General features: G+C 48.6%; 1 long non-coding RNA gene across 1 annotated transcript; it reads left to right on the forward strand.

The window, feature by feature from the left end:
- Nucleotides 1–356: 356 nt before the first annotated feature.
- LOC125326987 lies at nt 357–16,566 on the forward strand. Its single transcript, XR_007204101.1, has 5 exons — nt 357–492; nt 3,834–3,921; nt 5,643–5,731; nt 15,493–15,573; nt 15,967–16,566. It is a non-coding gene; the product is annotated as an uncharacterized LOC125326987 (long non-coding RNA).
- Nucleotides 16,567–17,112: the final 546 nt, after the last annotated feature.

Below are 17,112 nucleotides of genomic sequence, written 5' to 3' on the forward strand. Positions count from 1 at the left end.
GAAGAATTTCCTTTTGGGAGGTGAAACCCTCCAGCTCCTCCTGTTCAGAGGAAAGTGCTATTGATGGTAATACGGGGTGACACTAAATAAACAGTTAAAGCAGGGCTGGAAAGATGGAGTTAATTATCCAGTGAGCTACATTTAAACTGAGACCAGGAGGGGCTGATTTGTTTTGGCGCAGGGAACTGAGAAGGAGACGAGCCACCGAGGTCTCCTTGCTCCTCTTTGGTGGCTCTTTAACTTGTCCTTGCTGTCGCCAGCCCGGGGACTGCCGTCCTTTGGCCCGGGTGGGGGAGCGCCTGGCTGGGACCCCCTAACTACGGCCCGCCCGGCCCCGGAGTCGCAGCGCTGGGAGTCTCTGTGCGAGCCGTGCATGGGAGCGGGCGTTTTCAGGGGGTCCAGAGGTGATTTTTTTCCATGTTTGTTTGCTTTTGTTTCCCAGAAGTTAGATCAATTCTCGTCCATGCGGCTTGCCGGTGCCTGTGCTCTCAGGTAAGTCTGCATCCGAGCAGCAGCCCCGCGATGTGCTTTTGTTTTTTAAATTTTCCCTCCTGCTCCTTCCCTCTTTTCCTCTGTTTTTTCCTCCCTCTGTTTTTTTCTTTTCTTTTTTTTTTTTTTTTTCTTTGAGAAGTCTGATATTAATAATCCCCGTATGCTCCGCTTTCCGGGTCATTACGGTACTGCTGGTCTCTAATCAATCCTAATGCGATGGCAATTGGAGTCTCTGATGAATGCATCTCAGGTTTCTTGTAATGGCTCTACCACATTTTCCTGGACCTCCTTCTTTAACCTGAGATGCCAGGGGGACGTCTCCGTTCTCAGCTGCTGATTACTTCAAGATGTTTGGGCTGGTGTGGGGAGAGAGGGAGCGAGCGAGGCAGCCTGCCCCTGAATAATCTGGAACTGAATTGGATGAGCCATTTCCTAAATCAAAGGACAACGGCGGGCTTTAACTCCTTTTCTGCACGGAAGCCTGCCGGCTCTCCTTCCAGCCGGCTCTGGCTCTGCTGCCTCTCCCCCGCGTGTTCGTGTTCGTGGCACGGCCCTCGAGTACGCGACGTGCGCAGCTCCCCCCACCAGTTGCAGTCCCCCCAGGCCAAGGGGGAGACCCCCACCCCCTCCATCCCCAGCTGCTCACGCCGCCCCAAAGCCCCTCGGTGACGCCGGGCGGGCTTGCAGCCCCACCACGGGGGTGGGATCCCCACGCCGAGGGCAGAAGAGGTGGTGAGATGCCCCCGCGGGCGCGCAGGGACGCGCGCAGCGGCCGCGCGGTATTAGCGCGGCGATTCGCGTTTTCGCGACGTTGTTTTTCTCCCTTTTCTCAGCAAAATAGCATTTGCCGTAACACGAGGCAATGTTAACTGCAACTTCTGCCTCTTTCTTAATTTATTTTATTTTTTTTTTAAAAATAAGATACTGCAGCAGGAATGAGGCTGCGGCCAAACCAGGCACGGAGCTGCCGCGGGTTCGAGTGCTGCTTCCCTGCAGCCGGCAGGATGTTCCCTCTGAACGCGAGTCCTCCGTGGGAGAAAAACACGCCCCAGCTGCCCCTCTGCAGCCACTGCTCGGTCGGCTGCGGCATATGTCCCAGCGCCACCCAACACGCGTGGGCAGCTTCGTCTGCGCCCCTATAAGATGAGGGTGTGTTGAGGGCGAGGGGCGGAATAATATTTGAAACGAATAATTGAGTCTCTCTGCGCCGGATGCGATGTAAAAATGAATCCCCGGCAGAGGAGCAGCGAGGGGCAAATCCAGCCCCTTCCCCGCCGGGTCTGGCCCTGCGTGGGGAGGCAGCAGCACGGTCGCGGGTGGGGTATTTGTACTGAGGGCGTGGGTGGGTCCGCGCTGCACCTCAGCGGTGCCACATCTGCCAGGAATGAGTCACTCGCAGAACCGAAACAAACCACGGGCGCCTTCTCCGCGCCGTGCGCTCGATGAGGCGGCTCCGGCCCGGCCGATCCCCCCGGGGTGCCGGGGCTGAACAGGGGCTGGGGGGCACCGCAGCCCCCGCCCGCACCCAGGCCGTGCCCGCGCTGTGACACCCACCCGTGTGTCACCCCACACACCCTGCATGTGCGCTCCCACCGACAGGCACACACCCCCCACCTGTGCCCCTCCGTGTGCCCACACCCCAAAATCCACTCGTGGGCACTCCCCACCCGTGTGTGGGACACTCCCCCTCCCGAATGCACACCCCCGTGCAGCTCCCCACGTGTCACAGGCACCCGTGCCCGCGCTCCCCTGGGCACACACCCACTCACCTGTGGGATGACCCCCGTGTGCTCACACCGAGCCATGTGAACGCTCCCGTAGCCCTGTGTGCACGTACCCACTCACGTGTCCGCCCCCACCCACGCGTGCACCCCCACCCGCATCTGTGACACCCACCCACACTCACACGGACTGTCCCCACACGTGTCTGGGGCAAGGAGTTCAGGAGTGGCGTGCGGGCAGGTCCCATCCGTCCCTGCCATAGGTGATGACGGGGACAGGGGGGCGCTGGACACCGGGAAAACTGCAAAATGACCCCAAGCTCCCTTATTTTAAAAAAGGAACAACAACAGCAAAAAATAAAACGCAGCGAGGGTGACGGTTGAATTTTTTTTCTGCAATACATCATTGTAATGATTTTAGTGCAAAATGCTTGGAAAAAAATATAAACTACATTTGGGGTCCTCCCCGGGTCGAGGCAGGGACTTCAGGAGTTCTCCTCCCTCTGTGCCATCCCCCAGCACAAATCCTGCTCCCCACCTGCCAATGCATGATCCACGCTGGGAGCAAGGTGCTGCCTGGGGGCTGCAAGGGTGGCAGCTGGACCGGGGACAGGATTTACATCCCAATCTCTGTTTGCCTATGTGCTTTGCATTTGGGTACTGAACAAATATTTCCATTGATGGGGGATTGTGCCAGTTTCGGCTGGGCCAAGGGAGGAGGCACCATACCCTTTTAGATGGGTGTGCATCCCTGTGGCGGGTCAGGGGGCACCCACATGTGGGAATATGGGCTTGGGGGGCAGTGATCGCCTTCAGCGATCCAGTGTTGAGGGGCCCATCCCACACCCGCTGTGCCGGTGCGTTTCCAAGCTGGCTGCAAGGAGAGGACCTTTCACCTCTCATTAGTGATGCCATCAGTGGCTTGGCAGAGCAGAGCTGAGGTCATGTTACATATGGCACACAGTCTGTTCAGCGCCGGCAACGCCAGCTTTGAAATTTTAGAGAGGGGAAAGGTCACCTTGCGTAAGCCGAGGTCTGGGGGTCCTCTACTCTGTCTGCACCCTGGGTGGGTCTCCATATGCCTCTGTCGTCGCCAGCCTTGCTCTGTCTGGCCCTGAGAGATGCTCAGCCCCTCTTCTCTTCCACCTCTTGAATTTGCAGGGAATGCTTTCACACTGCTTTTCCTTCTCCCTTAAACAAAGTCTCTGCCAGCGCTGTTTTTTTTCTCCTTTCTCTTCCCAGCATAAACCTGTCTCTAACAATTGATTATTTTTTCAAACAACATATAATGCAGCTTTCCAGGAGAAAATGAGTTTTCTCTGTTTATCAGCAGATCTGCCCAGACGGATAAGTTTACCTTTCTCAGACCTGGGTGTATAATTTCATAGACCTTCAAAAGTGTCATGCTTCCATGGTGATTAAAACTAGCTCCTGAATCTTGCTGGGGCATTTCAGGTTTCATGCCGCTGGATCTTAGAAAAGCACATCTGTACAGCCGTATTTCTTTCATTTGAAGAGCTGAAAAAAAAAAGCAAACCGAATATATTTTGTGTTTGGAAAAATATGACACACTGCAATAAATTAATTCCTGGTGTAATTCACTATGTTGAATTTCAGCAGGATCCTGTTGGAGCTTTATCTGGAATGATTCTGGAGGTGGTGACTGCAGGGAAGAAGTTACCAGTTTCCCACGTATCATGACTGGCAGGTAAGTTCATGCTCCTTCTCAGCTCCACTGCAGAATCTTATTTTACACTTTATTTTTTTAAATACGTGGGGCCTGATCCTTAAGCTCTTCAAGTAACTTGGCCGGGAGTCTCTGGCATGCAGCTGTTGCAGGGAGATCTTCAAAAGGACATTTGCTTCTTCACAGGTCATAACTAAAAAGGCTCTAAATGAAATAGATGCTTATCTTGAGAATCAGGGAGAAGCTGGAGCTGAACCAACACGCAGAGGATTCAGGATATACCTTCCTGTCTGCTTCAGTGAGACATCCAAACAGCCAAATTAAAGGGAGCTTGGTCTCATTTCCTACAAATAGGGTTACTTGCGTGGATTTTAATTTTTAAGTAGGAATATTCCGCCTGCCAGAGAGAGAATTTGGGAGCAGAGGTACAAGGTTTATTTTCAGAAATGAAGATGCCGCAATGTGTTTATGGTTTTTTTCATAAACGATGTTTTCCTAGTATGGGGCTAAACTGTGCCCTTGGTTATTGAATGCAAATCTGCTGATTTAATGGACTTCATTGCAAGTGGGAACAGGATTTAGCCATCATTTTCCTCTGCTGTCTAATCACTGTAGGCTGAAGAAAAGCAACATATGTATAATGGTAGCTGAGATGCAGGAGGGGTGGAAGCTTTCTACCAATGAGAACCACATTAAATAATTAATTCCCAATTGCCTTTCTACATTAGTGCTTTCAGCTATAAAAGCTGGTCAGCTTTGTAAGGCCCCAGGCAATGAAACATTTGGTGCATTGTCAGTCCAAAAGTGGAGGTAATTGATATCCAGCGTGGCTGGAAAAGTGCTACTCTCCATCCTGCCATTTACATATTCCAGCTGCACAGCCTCATTCCTCATCCCCTCCTTTGCCTTAGTGAAGTTTGACAGGACAGCATCTCTTCCAACGTGGCTGCTGAAGAAGCCAAAAGTGTATTTGTTTTATCAAAAAAGAGAGGATCTTAATATTTGAGTCTAAAAATGGAATGTACAAAATTGGTCTCATTGGCAGAAAAACCTGATGGGTTAAAAAGGAAAAGACTGAACATCCCCCTCCTTTCCCATTTGCCCCCTTTGCCCCATCTGCTGGTGCCCCAAGCCCAGCCTGTCACCTCAGGTCACGATGGGATCTTTTGGGCTTGTACGTCATTTGCAAGAAAGGTCTTGCCATGAGAAATGACTTCACAAAGCCTTTTGATGTGCGAGTCATCAGAGGCTGCTCCGCTCACCCTCTGAGATAAAGATACCTGTGCTTGTGTGTGTGAAGCCAAAGAAGAAAAGGAAGTGTTGGAATAAATTGCCTGGGGAGGTGGGAGATTCTCTGTTTAAAAACAGGTCTAGACAAACATCTGTCAGAAAATACCGACGTCTATTTGATCTTGTCTTGGAGCTGGGGGAAAGTCTGAATGGTGCTGTCAAGCCCTTTTCAGCCCTAAGAGAACACAGTTATACACATATTTTTATATATGTTCAGGTGTGTGTGTGTATAAATGTATCTATTTCCACGTTTTCAGGAACAAACTCTTGGTCCCTGTGATAACTTGTGTCCATGAATCTTGTAGGTTAATTACACCCAGGTTTGTTCTCTCTTGGCTTCATCAAATTTGAGTTTCAGCTCCATTTAATGTCCTTTGTGCCCCGAGTGGATCAGATCAGTGCCTAATCTACTGACTGTGTTTTTCTCCCCTCCCCTTTTTCTCATGTTCAAGTGAAGTTCCTTCAGTTCTGGGAGACTTTCAACAGTTCCACTCACTCCCAAAGCACATCTGTGAATGCACTTGGGGTTGCACTTCTTGAGGTAAGGTCGTGGTAGTAGAAATTTACCTTTATTATCAATTGTAACAGATGGGCACTTGGAGTTGTTAGGCTGAGCATGAGGATGGCATGAAAAATTTGGGGTTTTTTACAATTATTTTTGTACACAGTCACTTTCCAAAGCATTCCTCTGCTTTAAATACAACGTGGTCATGGCCGTTGCTGGCACCCCTATAATTTCTTCCCAAGCATGCAGATCTCAGTGGGACCTCTGAGCAGCAGGATGCAGCTTTGAGGAGCGTGTTGGCAGCTCATTTGTGTCTGTGCATGGAGGACTGGGAGACACCAAGGGCCAGGATTTGTGATCCTTTACACAGCAGCCAAAATTAATTATAAATAGTTCTATTAAAATTCATTTGAAAGGGAGTTTTATCACCATGAGGCTTCCCTAAAGATGGGGTCCTGTGCAACTCAGCTTTGGAGATAGAGGAGAGTGATAGAAAACTTACATTCCAGGTAGGCAAAAAAGGGTTTTGCAGGGTTGATGTGGAGGAAGCTGTATAGAAATTGTTCTGTCACTGCCTCCAGAGCACAATCACACCAGGCAATGCCAGTATTCCCTTAACATCCTAGTGTGTGGAAGCAGGAGATGCTACAGCAATTTGCAGGAATAAAACACTACAATTTTGTAGCAGAAATTGAACTCTGAATTTCTGAAGACAAAAGCTGGGATGAGCCAGGCTGCAAAGGCTGATTTGGATTTTAGCTTTCATGAGGTTTCAGAGGTGACTTCTTTTGCTTATCCACCTTATCCTTCCAAAAGATCTTTGTCCCCCCATAGCAAAACCCTTTGTAACCACATTTGCAACCTGATGTCCTGGCTGAAGTCACCTGCTCCTGCAGAGTGCACTGGTGCAGCAATGACCATGGAGGGGACACATGGCTACTTCTGCCAAGACCACAGAGAGGCAGAAACCTCTGTCCTGGGGACAGGCAGGGGCAGAGAGCCCAGATAGTGCCTGAGAACGAGCAACCAGCACTCGTGAGTCTGTCCTTGGGCAGGATTTAAGAGCAGCTGTGAGTTAAGTTCACATTTTGGATGTACCTTCCTGGCAAAGCTGAGCTCTCCTGCGTGTTCATTCAAGGATTGTGAGCAGCAGGGAGGAGAAGGTGAATGATGAGCTCCTTGGGTGCAGAAAACCAGAGGCGCTCTTGCAGGGTGTACTGTGTGCCAGCTGATGATGGGTGTGACACAGGTTTTGACATCAGGACGAGGAACCTTTTGCAGGCCAACCTCTGGGAGAGCTTGGTCAGGCTGTGCAGTAAAGGCAGGGTGAGAGAGGGACTGTGACTGTCCCCTGTAGCCACATCCAAGAGGAAAGAGCTCTTTCAGGGGGACAAGTGAGCGCAGGCTGACTGTGAGCACACACGAGCTGGACGTTGGGACAAGGTCTCCAGCCATGGGCTCGTGATGCTCTGCAGCAAGGGTGGTAGAAATCACACTCATTTTACAAAGGAGCCCGGTGGATGTACAAAGGGCTGAGATGGGCTGTTCCCCTGCTCTTATCTCACCCTTTAGCGTTTTAAACACCACTTTCCCTAAGGTCTGCCTGCACAAGGTGGGACGGGCAGGACACCGAAGGCAAAATTCCTGTTTGCCCTTCCCAAGTGGCACATTTGCATGCACCGGAGGCATCAGCCATGTCAGATGGTCTTCTGGGGGTAAGGCAGAGGAGGAAGGGGGGGATCTTCCCCCCATTTTGTTTTGTGTATTCCTTTTGATGGTGAACCCTTACCACCGTAGCTGGGGCGATTTGTCTGATGCCTCTTGGGTTTGTTCTGAAGCCAGCACTTCTGATTCTGTCTGGCCACATATTGTGTTTGGCTGGTTGTCTCTCTCACTCTAAAAATTCCTCTATTTTTTTTTTTTTGGTTTAATTTTTTTTTCTCTGTGGCATTTTAATATCTCACAACTGTCTGGTAAAGGTCTGTAAACAAACAGCTGTTTTACAGGCAAGCTTTAACACAGGTAACAAGTAAGAACTCCTTGTAAAAGAGAACTTGGGGAAAATTTCTTGAGTGTGGGTAATGCTTTTAAAATATTTCTTCCACAAAACTAAGGTATTAAAAACAATTCCTGAGCTAACACTCAAGTAAACCACCAGGAATTATTCAGGTAATTAAAACTTTAAAACCATTTTAGGGGAAACTAGGAGAGAGTGAAGCTGTATTGACCTTGAAAAGTTTCTACAGTGATGAGAGAAAATCCATATGGTTTTGGATAGGGAGTGGAGGCAGTTCAGCTGCAGGGAATGAAAGAGAAGAGCCACAAATCTTTTATGCTGATAACTTGTTTCACATTCTGGTAGAAAAACCATTGGAAATGTATCCAGGGTTGTGCTGGAACTGCCTTGGCACTGTAGGTCTGGCCTTTTTATTGAGGTCAGTGAAAGCACTTCAGAGCTGTGCTTGGCCCTGGGAAATGGGGAGAGCTGGATGGTGGGGATCGTGCAGCCAACAGACTCATGCAAGGAGCAGGGATCCCTTGGCAAGGAGACCAGGAGTGGGTTTGTCCTACTGTGAACTTGTGTAAATGCAGTTTTAAACCAAACCCCTTCCTTTCAATGATCTAGAGTAGATCTTTTTCCTTTCATCACCTGAGAGTTTCCGCGTTCTGTTCTCCATCAAAACTTTCCATCTGGTAAGTCTGGGGAGCTTCTTGCCTGGCAGGGCGTCTTCTTGTCCTGCATCCACCCCCTTCTGCCTGGCACACGACGTGGAATGCATTAGCAGGTGCTGGGAAGCTGCAAGGTCAGGAGTGACAGCAGCTCAGAGCCCTTCCCAAGGGCTGGTTTTGACAAATTCCGGCTGGCCCAAGGGCAAGGACCCCTCAGCCCATGGGAACAGCGTGGCCCTGGCTCTACATGGAACTGGTGTGCTGTGGGACATGCTGAGGCTGTGGAAGGTGCTCGGCTACAAGGACTTCAGGACAGTGGTGAAATGAAGCGCAAGGGACAGCAGCGTGGAGGTGGATTAGCTAATTAATGCACAGCTTGATTAGGAAGTTGGAGCCAGGTGTGAAAGCCCTGCTCTCCTCCTCTCCTGGTTCTGATCCCTCTCACTGTGACTGTGACATAGGGAGCCACTGGAGTCCACTATAAGAAAAGTAAATACTGTTGTTTCAAACAGAGCATGGTTTATTCTGTAGCAGAGCAGAGGGTGCTTTTTCTTTGAGAGTCCACACTGAGCTCGTGGGATTGTAGCCCACCCAGGAGGCTGCTCCTTCTGGCAGTCACAAGCCCAGGTGCCAGGTGTGCCACCCTAAACCCACAGGTGACAAGGGAATGTGTGTGGGGCTGCCGTGAACACAGGCAGTGGCTCCAGAGCTGGGCCATCACCTCTCCCCTGCAGGCAGGTTCTTTGCTGGTGTTTGGCCAGGGCAGGATGGAGTCACTGAGGTGCCAATGGAGCTGTGAGGGGCAGGATGCAGTGGGAGCAGGCGCAGAAGCCAGAGATGCTGGGAGAGAGGAGGGTACAAGCTCTGCCCTTCCACACTGGAGCTGTGTGATCCTTTGTATAATCCCTTTAGCTTCGATGGCACCATGGTGATTTACAGCACTAATGCTTTGATCCAGAACATGATGGACCATGGGACATGAATTAAAAGATGAGAGATGACTGCAAAGCACAAGTTTCCATATGTGGCCAGCTATTTTGTGAAGACGTGACCACAACCAGGTGTGAAGATCTTGCAGGAGATGAGGGGAAACCAAGCCAGTCCAAACAGATTTGTTAGAATGTGAATGGGAGCACAGCAGCGTAAGTGCTATTAATAGGATTTACACAGATTAGTAAACTAATCTGTGCATTTCAGATTGGATTTCATATTATGGAAAAGAAAATTAAGCCACATACCATGCAGACTTTCCAGGCAGTGATTTGCGAGTGTGATCTATTTGCTGGTAGAAGTGGCTGCTCAGAAAAGTTGTGGCAGCTCTGTGGGGTGGGTCAGTGACACCCATGGGAGCCCAGGAAGGGTGACAGTGTTGTAGGATGCAGAGCTGTGCTGGTAGATTTGGGAGACAGACAATGAAAGGAGCAGTTTGTTTTAGGAATGGCTCTTAAAATGCATTGCCAGGAGGTAAAGCAGTGTCCAGCCTTTGCTGCATCACCACTGGTGAAGAGTTGTCCTCCTGACTCAACTAAAATGGGAAGCAGTGGCTGCCCCACTCCTGGAAGGGTTCAAGGCCAGGCTGGATGGGGCTTGGAGCAGCCTGGTCTAGCAGAAGGTGTCCCTGCCCATGGGATGAGTTTTAAGGTCCCTTCCAACCCAAACCATTCTATGTTTCTCTGAAAAATTTCCCTTCTCTGTACGTGGATTGAAGAGGAGAAGAATTGGCCAAGTGTTACTCAAGTGGGGAGGTAAAGGCCTCCTCAAACAGAAGGGCAGAGTTCTACTGTCATGCCCCACTCGCTCTCCTGGTGCCAGTGTGCAGGAAGTGGGCAGGAATAGGGAGATGAGAGGCACTGGCACAGTTTAGGGAGAGATGGAGCACCCAGGACAATTCTGAGCAGTTGTGTACAGGGAAAGTTTCATAGCATCCAACAATCCATTATATACATTATGTATATATAATATAAAATACATAAAATAATATATGTTACATATGAAAACATAATATTTAATATATGTAAATATATATTATAAATTTAAATACATATTTTATATAAGTAAATATGTTTGATCATTAGGGTCTAGCCTCAGTATTTTGACTGTGCCATTCCAGATGAGTGAATCCCAGCCCAGCTGTACCTCTTGCCACAAAGAAGGAAATTACTGTTGTTGTCCTGATGGGGAGATGGAAATCCAGATGTTTAGGGACTGGAGTTTTGGTTTCAAGTGGTTAACATCAGCTAATCTTGGGATAGTTACAGTTCAAGCTGCCTCTGAGTAGGGCTTGAAATATAAAGTATAACCCATCTTTCTCTTTGTGCTTCCTCTTATTTTGCAAAAAATACAAGTATTTGGAACATTTTAACACCCATTATAGTCAGGACTGAAGGAAGACCACCATTAACCTTTCAAGTTTCTGTTTCAGGCCAAAGCTTTAAGAGGCAGAATGAGCTGAGCAGCCCAGTGATTTTTCTTCTTGCAACACCTTGTTAGGTTACAATAAATAAAAATCCCAAAATTTATTTGGTTTGTCTGGGAGAACAAACACTTTGGATTTTTCCTGGGCCAGGGCTGAGGGTGGCATCTAGTACAAGGCACATCAGGAAGGTTTCCCTCCCTTTTCTGTCTCCTTTTCCACAGCCCCTCTGGTCCTTGCTATGGGTGATAACTCAGCTGAAAACCATTTGTTACAACTGGGAGCCATTTGCTTGTGATAATTATGGGTACACCAAAATGCAATTTGTATGCAGACATGTACTGAAGTGTGGTGTGGAGTTGAGGTCTCAAGTAACCTGGCATGGAATGGTCTGTGCTGTCAGTCTTGAGAGCTGCCAGGAGCAGGATGCTCTGGAAATCCTGCCTGTGTTACACAGGGATGTAGAATAAATTTACTTGAATTCCTTAAAAACAGAACTACTTTTACAACTGCTGATTTTTAAGAAATGCATTTGTATGATTTTTTTGAGGGGTTGTTTTTAGGTCAGTGAAATGTTTCTCTAACTTGGGTTATACTGAGTTTTTTCTTTAAAAATCAGCTTTACTGATAATACTGCAGTAGTCTAGAAAATTAATGCAGAAGCCTAATTTTAAGTTTATGAAAATTTGGGTCCAGAGGCATATTCTCTTGACTTTGTAGACCATTTATTAATTTTATTTCTAAAATGGCACCTATTTTATACCCTTGTTTATTTTCCTGAAGTGTCTTGTTGCACACGGTGCTATCAGACCCAAAGGTTTGGAGAGCGTGAGGCAAGACCAGATTTGAGATAAAATGCTGATTGATAGATAGATAGATAGATAGACGTGATATACCCAAATTTATATATATTCTCGCTTGGAGACCTTCAGTATTTCCAATTTTTTTTCTCTATTTTAAAACTGGGAACTTAAGAATGAAGTTGAACAGGAAGCTGTGGCCGTAATCCTCATGCCTACTTCCCCTCTCTCACCATCTACTTAATATTGCAAAGCACATAAATTGCTAAAGTTGACAAATCAGAGCATTGCTTAAGTATAAGACTGAGACTTGGGGCCAGGAGATTTCCATCCTGTATTATCTGGAATATATCATTACTGACAGACTTGTTGGGATTCGATTTCTACCGGCTATAAAGTGGGATTCTCAAATTATGTCATGCCAGCCTCGTTGCCTTTGATGACATGATCCGCTGCTTGGAAAGGGAAGAGCCTTCAGATGTGACACAGCTTGGCATCTGCCAGCCTTTGGTGCTGTTCCATGCCCCAATGAACTGGGGAAATGTGATCTGGGCACAGTCTCCCTTGGATGGGTGGGAAATTGTTCTGAAACAGGGGTTGTCTTGTGGTTCCAGGTCAAAATACTACAATCTCTTGATCAAGTGTTTCAACTCAGCATGGCGTTGGCAGTGTTTGCAGGGACATCTTGGATGTTGGAAGAGGGTGTGCTTATTAAATACAGATAAACTGATGATTCTGCACAAATTTCACAGGGTGGAGACCTGGATCCTGAAACACAGGATCCTGTGGTGCCTGGAATGGGAGTAGAGCTTGCAGGGCAGGAGGCACTTCTTCTGCTGGGCTTGGCTCTGGTAAAACCTAAGCAGGAGTGTTGTCTAGTTTTGGGCTTAGGTATAGCTCTCCTACTGCCTTCCAGTACTATGAGTATGTTAAAAACAGCTGCTTATTTCACATTAATTTATTATGGCTTCTAAAAAGACCCTAATAACTGAGAATAGTTAAGAGATGAACAGAAATAGGTTCTACCCTGTGCTTTATTCTGAGGGTCTGGTCCTCCAGGCCACCAGCAAATGACTATTCCTTCTTTGTCATGAGCATCATTCACCTGAAACAAGTCTTGCTTTTGTAACCCAAACTGATTCAAAATGTTAGTGAAAAAGATTCAGTCTTGGTGAAGAAATCTGAAAGGAACAGGAGCACTTCTCACTAGGTACAGGTGAGCAATGCTTGCTGCCATTACTGGATAACAAAAACAAACCATGAGCAACTGGTCAAGTGGTTTCATTTGCTGGGACTGACTTTTCCAAAGGAATGGGATGAAGCTGTCCTGGCTTGAGGTTCAGGTTAACTCTGCCTTTGGTTTGCACAAGGGAAAAACCCACAACAGCTACAAGAAACTGAGGCCAGAAGGGGTTTACTGAGACCTGCTGAGTGTAGCAGGAGGTGCCAAATGTCCTCCTGGCACCCCTGTATGGGGCCAGTGAATTGTCCTGGAGCTGTGGGGGGGGCTGGCTGGTGCTGTGTGATCTCTGTCCTGGAACCAGGCATCCTGAAGCACTGCTGGTCAGTGCAAGGCCACTGTGCCTGGAATGTGCAGCATGCCCTGTGCTCCTGGGAGCGCTTCCAGGCCCTCCCTGATAAAGCCAGACCTCGAAATAGGCTGCTATCAACAGCCTGCTGCCAGGTACCACTGTTTTTGGAAGTCCTGGGTCCCACCTCATATCAAGAGGTCTTCAGGGCTGTGGGGAAGATGGCAAATGAGAGCAGTTCCTAAATTCCCCCCTTGGAATTTATCTGGGGGGTCCTGGGGAGGTCACAAGCAAAAAAAAACCATGGGAAAGATGCCATAGGGGCTCAGCTGAAGCCCCTCAGTGCTCACTGACCTGGAGGCTGGGCCTGCTGTGGTCTTGCACCCAGTCCTTGTCCTTGTGGGTGATGTGTAGAAGTGAGTCTTACTTTTCTGGCCTGGAGTTCATTGCATTCTTGGCAAACCTGGGGGACACCAAACCCTGAGGGTGGTGTAAGAAGTAAAAACACCTCGATGTTTTGAAGCTCTGGGGAGAACACCACTACACTAGTAGGAAAGAGGAGGAGAAGGGCTATAGCAGCCTGCAGAAGCTGATGTCACTCCCCACATAGGGGTGTGAGGTGCCTAAATCCCTCCAAATGCAGATGGTACCACCTTCCCAGGGTTTGCAGCTCTCTCTTACTGATACTGCTCAAGCCTGCCTCTCCTCCAAGGACAGGACTAACAGGGCAGTCAGCTCCTGCTGCCGCTGCTGCTCTTCTGCCACAGGCTCTGAGGAAATCTGAACCTGTCTGTGGTGGAGTTTTGGGACCAGGTTCTAATATATGTTGCCTGCAAGAGGGAGAAGAGGCTGCACCTCTTGCACAGCTTCATAGTGAACCTCAAAATGAAGATTATTTTTTTAGTCTTAAGCCGTCAGTGCTCACATCCACCTGCATGCATACAACACAACAGATAATGTTTTTTAATACAGACAACTTGTATATTTGTATGTGCATTGTAATTGTGCTTCGGATGGTATTGAGGGTGGCCTTTTAGAACTGCCTTCTGATCTCCTGGCCTGCCTTGGTTTGATTAAGCAGCAGTAAAGAGCAAAATCACTAGCAACTCACAAGGATGTGAATAACATCTAAATTGTCATTTGTTCTCAATGTATTCTTTTCAGAAACCACTGACTTAGGACATGGAAGAGCTTGCACAGCTCAGGCTCTGGACTAACCCTTCCTCATTACCCCGAGCATTTCTCCCTTCTTCCTCAGCTCCTTGGACTTGGTGGGAGATGAGTCAAACCTTTCTCAGACTGCCTTGATCTGGAAGCAGGTGGCTTTGGAGTCCTCCAGGGCCTGCATGTGCATCACCTTGACGCGGTGATGCGGGTGGGAGCAGTTTTTTGGAGGCTGAGTGCTTGGAGGTTCCGGGATGCTGGTCCAGGGCCAGTCTAGTTATCAACAGGGCTATTGGTCGGCATGAGGAGGTGGCTGTAAGCACAGTAAATAAATGAAAGAAGCAAGCTCAGCTCTGGTGTCAGCAGCAAGTCCTCCCGCTGCTGTCAGGGGACGTCGCATCCAAGCGGGATTGGGCTCCCGAGGAGGTGGCGTGAGCCAGTGGGCAAAGCAACAGGGGGAGTCAGAGACCTGGCTTTGCAACCTGCCTGTGCCACCCACTGCCTGCATCGCCCCGGGCACATCACCTCGCCTCCCTCCCCTCCCCTCTTCCCCTCTCCTCTCTCCTCCCAGCCTGCTTTTATTTCTGTGCATTGTAAGGGCCTCAGGGGAGGGGCTGCGTTTTCAGCTGCAGGCAGTGTAAGGGATACCACGAACACCGAAATCGCTGGCTGTCAGTGCGCAGACTAGGGAAGAAAATGATGTGGTGTAACGTTCTGGGAGCCCTTTCATAACACCAGGTCTATCACAAAGCACTTTGGCTGCCACAACAAAGCTTATTGATCAGCCTCAAGTATTCCAAATTGTGTCTTTCTGCCCGAGAAGTAGCAGGATGAAGAACTAAAGCACTTACACAGGAGAATATAGTACACGAGTTATTGAGTAACCATCAGCACTGCTTCAGGGCTGCTCTGTTCCTCTGGACTGTGCGCAACTTCTGAACATTTTATCTCTTTCCTTCAGCTTTTGCAGGCGTGTGCCAGCTTCTGTAGCATATAAACTAGGTGCTATTTTTATTGAATCTGGCTTTAATGCTGTAGATTTTTCACACGTGTGTTGGTTTTTATTGTTGGTCTCATTCCTGAACTTTCTGGCACCTCTAAGTGTGAAGTCAGTTACGTGCACGTTGCTTGGCAGATGAATTCCTATTTCTGGGAATCATTTTCCTTCTAAAATGTATTTTTGTATTAAAAATGTGATCTGTATCCATATACTGGCCTAAGATTCCAGCCCGGAGCTTTCTGCAGCCAGAGATCTCCACAACAGGGGATGCAGCCTGGAAGGAGACCTCTGCTTTCCAAGCTGTGAGTATTCATATTAAAATCTTGTTTTACTGACCCAACCTCTGCCTCTTGGAGCAGCAAAATCCCCTTCTGATCTGGCACCAGGGAAGAATCAAGACAAATATAGGGGATAATTAGTGCTGTCTTCCAACACTGTCTCCCTTCCCAGCTTGTCTCCCTGCTAGATCAAGAGAAACCACCCATCTCCCCGAGCCTTCCTACTACCAGCTCTACCCCAGCTACTGCCTTGGCAGCTCCCCATCCTCCCTCCAGCACCCCCAGGCCCTGTGTGAAAGGCGGGGGCTTGGGGAGCCAGCTGCCCATCCTTCCAAAGGTGCTGTCCCCCTTTTCTCCGTCTGTGCACAGGCTGCCAGGGAAGAAGGAACAGTGGCTGTGTGTGGTTTTCTCGCCCAGGGTGACCTGGAACACATCTGCGAAGCCCTCCGAAGTAGCAGGAATGCGCTCCGTTAGGACATGATTCATCCTGCATACCGCATGGGTGGCTGCTCAGGGAGAATTTGGACATTTGCATACGCTGCCGAGACTTTCCGCTTCTCACTTGCTCTCAAACCTCTGCACTTCATCCAGAGCGTGGGGGGCTGCACAGCCAGAATTCCCTTCCCGAGGGATTGGCTGGAGCCAGCCCAGCAGTGGTGGTCCTGGTGCTCCTTCCCCTGGCTGCATCGTGAGGGAGAAATGAGAGAAGCTACTCCCAGCCGTGTTGAAGGATGGTTTCAGATCCTCTGCTCCTGCTGCAAGCAAAGCTGGGGCAGAGCTGCTGCCTGGGGATCAATTTGGGATTTGGTATCTGCAGGACAGGAAAATATCATCACAGACCTACTGCTCAGGCAGAACCAAAGCACGGCAAAGGGAAGCGCCGCGAACAGGACTGAGTGAGCGCGCTGCTTCTGGGAAGGAAACAGGAATTGGGCAACGAGGCGGTTGGCTGTACCTTAGGGCTAATCCCGGGTAACTGGATTTACTTTGGCAGCTGCAGAGTCGGATCAGCCTCAAGCAGAGAGGGGAGATGCTCCCCTGGCTGGGAGGTGACTCCCTGTGCTTTGCCAGCTGAGCTGCATGGAGCGAGTGAGACGCGGCTGCAATGAATGGGAAAGGTGGAGGAATGGCGAAAACCACCACTAAGGTGATGTCTTAGTGAATAAGAACATCATGGATTTCATGTTTTTTAACTGTATCTATTAAAAAAACCCAAACCTCTCAGACCTCACCTTGCTTCCCATGGCCTAAACACAATTTAAGGGGTAGAAGGGTGTTTTCCTGCTGGCATGTGCAGGCTGTTAATTATCTCTAAGGTATATATAGCATCAGTGAGGGAAACTATTTCACCTGCGCTGATTAGTCTATTTGGATTTACTGTTGTTCATTTTGGCATCAAAATCGTAACCAGGCAATCCTGGTACTTGGAACACAGATCTGAAGTAATATGGTAATGTGTTTAAATCCTTTAATATCAGGGGAACATAACATTTCAAGCTGTTCTCAAAAGGCTGCCAAAACCAAGTCTGACACTATGTGAAACATCTTAAAGAAAAATTTCAA

This window comes from Corvus hawaiiensis, chromosome 6 (assembly GCF_020740725.1).
Source record: "Corvus hawaiiensis isolate bCorHaw1 chromosome 6, bCorHaw1.pri.cur, whole genome shotgun sequence".
NCBI classification, from domain to species: Eukaryota; Metazoa; Chordata; class Aves; order Passeriformes; family Corvidae; genus Corvus; species Corvus hawaiiensis.